Source organism: Lathyrus oleraceus, chromosome 6, assembly GCF_024323335.1.
Source record: "Lathyrus oleraceus cultivar Zhongwan6 chromosome 6, CAAS_Psat_ZW6_1.0, whole genome shotgun sequence".
Taxonomy (NCBI): Eukaryota; Viridiplantae; Streptophyta; class Magnoliopsida; order Fabales; family Fabaceae; genus Lathyrus; species Lathyrus oleraceus.
This window is the reverse complement of record NC_066584.1, coordinates 477,778,981-477,783,992: the sequence shown is the minus strand read 5'-3', so window position 1 is coordinate 477,783,992 and position 5,012 is coordinate 477,778,981.

The window sequence follows — 5,012 nt, the reverse complement described above, 5'->3', positions numbered from 1 at the left end:
TGATTGCAGGTTGTATTTGTGGGATGATCCATACCTTTATAAAAAGGGGTAGACTGGTTGGTCCAAAGACGTGTTCCTGAAGAAGAGCAGAGGGAAACTCTGAAGGCTTGTCATAATTCGGAATATGAAGGACACTTTAGTGGAGATATGACATCAATAAAAGTCCTCCAATCTGGGTTATATTAGCATACTTTGTTCAAAGATGCTCATTTTATTGATAAGAATATGATAGATGTCAACAAACATGTAACATTTCAAAGAGGAATCAGATGCCCCAGAATGCTCTGTTGGAGGTGGAATTGTTTGATGTATGGGGACTAAATTTTATGGGACCGTTTCCACCCTATTCTGAATCGCCTCATGGAAAACTTGCTGAGAAAATATAATGTGAACCACAAAATTTCCACCCCCTACCATCCTCAAACAAGTGGGCATGTGGAAGGGTTGAATAGACAAATTAAGAAAATTCTTGAAAAGACTGTGAGTGCTTTAAGGAAAGATTGGGCAACAAAGTTGAATGATGCATTATGGGCGTACAGGGCGTCGTTCAAAACACCCACAAGTATGTCTCCTTATTAATTAGTTTATGGAAAAGCTTGTCATTTACCTCTAGAGTTGGAACACAAGCCATTGTGGGCCACCAAATTCCTGAATTATGATATATTCAAAGCGGGGGATTCCATAATTCTTCAGCTCCGTGAGTTGGAAGAGTTTATGAATCATGCTTACAAAAATGTGAATATGTATAAAGAACAAACAAAAAAATGGCATAATTAGAGGATTCAAAAAAGGGAATTTCGGGAAGGCCAATTGGTTCTCTTGTTTAATTCCCGGTTGAAGTTGTTCTCTGGAAAATTGACTGTTCATTATACACAAACTATTCTTGCATGGGGTAGTTAAGTTGAAGAATAATACCAGTGGGGACACCTTTAAGGTCAATGGTCAAAGGTTGAAACCTTACTACCAAGGACAGGAAATTGGCCTGGTGGAAGGGGCCCAGCTCAGAGAACCATAAACTGGTCATTCGTCGAGCTATGGACATAAAAAAACACTACTTAGGAGACAACCCAAGGGAGGTAACAGTAGTTAAATACCAGTTGTGTGTTTTACATTCTAGTGTGTTTAATTTATCCGTCAAGAGTCGTGTGTTGTAGAGCCAAACAGAAAGAAAAGAACTACACAAAAAAGGCAAGAAAAAAAAGTTTTTTTTTTCGAAAAATTTCAGCCTTCTGCCCATGCGCGTAAGGCCTAGCTTATACGTATGGGGTGCCTTATTTTTTCCCCCTATTTGCAGGCTCTCTGTCCATACGCATATGGTGTACACACTTTTTCAAAAATTCAGGGCCTTTGCCCACACGTGTATGGAAGTCCCCATATGCGTATGAGTAACATCAAGAGTCAAACCATTTTTCAAAAAACGGGGCCATATGCGTATGGCCAGGTGATACGCGTATGCAACGGTCACCTGGAAGCATATGTGTATGATACGTAATACAAATATTCAACTGATTATGCCCGTTTCCCATACGCGTATGGCCCTGGAAGCGCATGTATGATACACATATGGCTCGTACATGGCACTATATATATATATATATATATATATATATATATATATATATATATATATATATATATATATATATATATATATTCTGACATTTCCCACCTTGTGCCATACACGTTATTGTTTGCTCTAACATATTTTCTCTGAGTTTTTCTTGTTTTTCCCTAGAATTCATTTGTATTAAGCCAAATATCTCCTAATCTACAACCAATTGTGACTTCTTCATCTTCATCTCATGATTATAAAAGGTTCTTCTCTGCTGAACATGACGAACAATACTTTTCCTTGCTAGACATAAAATTTATTGAGGAAAGAGCTTTTAACCTTCACCCTGACCAACACCAAGGCATTCATGTTATACTGAAGCACCATAAGTTGACTTATCTGAATAGTCAGATCCAGCTAGTGGCTAAGGATCTGGTATTGGAGTTCTACGCAAATGCCTACCGACCCCCTTCTGAAGATGTTTCCGCGGAACCTGAATTGATTTCTTGGGTTAGAGGAAAACAAATCCAGTACGACTGGAAAACGGTGAATAGGTTAATACAGATGAAGTTCAGGGAGCCGAACTGTGAGTATCAGCTGATGAAGACGTCTTTTGGGACTACTTGGCCTTACCAAGCGATGCTGGATAACTTGGCACTTAAGGAAAGAGATTGGCAACCTTCTTCTACTTTGATTCCTAGGAAGCTATCTATAGTGGATCTGGATGTTATCCTGAAGGCGTGAACTTACTTCTTGCACCACACTTTGGACACTAATCGGAGTGGGTCAGAGCTCACCACTATGCGAGCTCAAGCTATATATTATCTATTGAATCGACGCGTTGTGAACGTCGGTCGTATTATTTCTACTGACATGGATGAGATGGCCTGGATTTAGACTAAGAAGTCTTTGGGACATGCTTTTGTCATCCTTCTTTTATGCAGGAAAGCAGGGGTGTTGCTGATGCCCGCATTGTGAACCCGACACGGCCATTGGATGTTGGAAGGATAACATAACACCATAGGAGGAAAGCACCGACTGAGGAGGGGCTAGAGACACGAGAGCGTCTATCAGAGCCGACTGGATCCAGTAGACACCAGCCCCAGTATATACTTGAGGGAGTTCCTCTTGTTGACGAGGACTCTCAGGGACACATAGATCGTGTGTCCATGTTTTGTTTTATGCATGATTTCTATGTGCATACTGGATTTCCAAGTTGATATCTCACCTATTAGATGGACATGTGAGGAGCTACTCAGTGCTTTAGAGACCGGTTTTAAGGCGACCCCTAACACCTTTCTATGGTCGCTACTAGTATCTTGGGATGGATACTCCGATCCAGCTGGGAAGGCCAATCCACCACCACCAGTCTCAATTCTCTCAACCTACCCCGCATCAACACTAAAGTTCCTTAAAGAGTCCTGAGTAGAGAGGTCATCTAGGACATATGTCGCCTATTTCATCCTTCATGCATCATGGTAACCCGAATGCCATGATCAACAATGACATTCAGATGATGGACAGAGACATGGACACAGACAATGATTAGTTTTATTTTTATTTTTATTTTTATCTTTCTTTTATTTTTTATTTTTGATGAGCTGATGTACTTTCATTTTTGATTTTTTTCTACATGTTTCCCAAAACTCTGAGTTTACTATATTACTGGTATTTTCAATTAATTCATTTTTATGTTTATGTTATTTAAGTGATGATAACTCGCATGAGTGACTGACTATGAACACCCAAACAAAGTTTATATGCCCAAATCATGCAAATACCAAGCAGTCACAATATTTCTGAAATGATTTGATATGGTTCTCTGGATGTTATACTGAAAGGGGTGTCAGGTCATGTTGAAATCATGTAAAGTTGCATCACATACGAGGCACTGTGGAAATTGTTGGCCCTTACCAACATGGTGAGAACAGAAAAGCCAAACACAATTTTCATCCTATGAGAGCATTCAGGTGTGTTTTTATCATCTGGAACATGCATTTCTCTTTTCTGATAACTTGTGCATGTTACACACACCGAGGCACATTATTTGTTTATAGCCTTGAGCATTTATAGCCATCCCTTATATTATTATATCATTTGTTAACCCATGTTAAGTCTATATCCCCTTTGTTTGTTATTATTTTACCACATCATGAAACAATGGCCTAAAACACTTCCCTACCCTGTTCAGAGTAATATCTTTTATTTTTGAACCTGTTGTCATTCTAAGTTTGGGTTGCTATTGGAATAACAACCTTTAAGTTTGGGGTAGCTGTGCAGAAGTACAAAAATGTGAGTGCATCTGGAAAAAACAGAAGAAAAGAGAAAAAAAGCTTGATAAAAAAAGAAATAGAAAATATATACACGGGAGCACTCACCACAAAGAGAACACAGTTGAAAAATTGAGAAGTCCTGACCAACTGACTAAAGAAAATAATGTTTAAGAAATTCTAGCAATGATACTTATCATAGTGAAAAGAATGATGGAAACACATTGAACCATTAGCCCAATTATCCATATATTATCCACCTTAGCCCTAGCCTAATTACAACCTCAAAAGGCCTCAAAAAGTGTGTGTAGTGTGTATCTGATAATTGAAAAAGAGCTTATGCAAGCCTATGGTATGGTAATATGTACTGTGAATTTTGAAGGTATATGCATTAACACCATAGAGAAATGGTGAGAGTGTGAATAGGGAAGACATGAGAAACAATTTTCTCAAGTGTGGTGTGATGAACCATTCGATCTTGATGATCAGGCCGAACAAAAGGTAGGAAAGAAAGAGAACCATGGAAGATCTCAGAGGTATGTGTTTGAATCCTTGTTTTGTTGATGATTAGTGACATGATTTTTTTGATGCTAAAAGTTGTTTGAGGGAAAGTGTCGCATCACGCGAAAAACCGGCGGGAAAACAAGAACAACAGAGCCGCCACCGTGCGTTATTTATCCCAAAAGAGGGAAAGGAAACGCTCAGAGTAAACCTGGAAAAGACATGGTCTCGCGACCAAAGAGAATGGGTTCGGGAGTCGGTTATGCGAAGGGAAGGTATTAGCACCCCTACGCATCCGTCGTACTCGACGGGATCCACGCACAATGGGAAGGAAAATGGTTGCTAAAAATACTGCTCACACACACACAAACATCGGCTGAAAGAGACACAGGAAGCAAACAAGACTGAAACTGACTCGGCAGGATATCGCATCCTGGGCCTACTTAGTCTATCAGGCATAGACATCAGAGTCGAAGTAGTTCGGACTGGGGAAACGACACATGCTCGCTAGGATATCGCATCCTATGCATACGTATCTTCTCGGACGAGAGAAGAATCAGAGCATTCGTAGCTCGGCTGACACGCACACAAACAAACACAGGCAAAGGCAAACGTGGAGCCTGAATGCCAATCACTGGACTTACATCAGCATCCGAACCAAAACACACACAAAGAGGCAAACGTGGAGC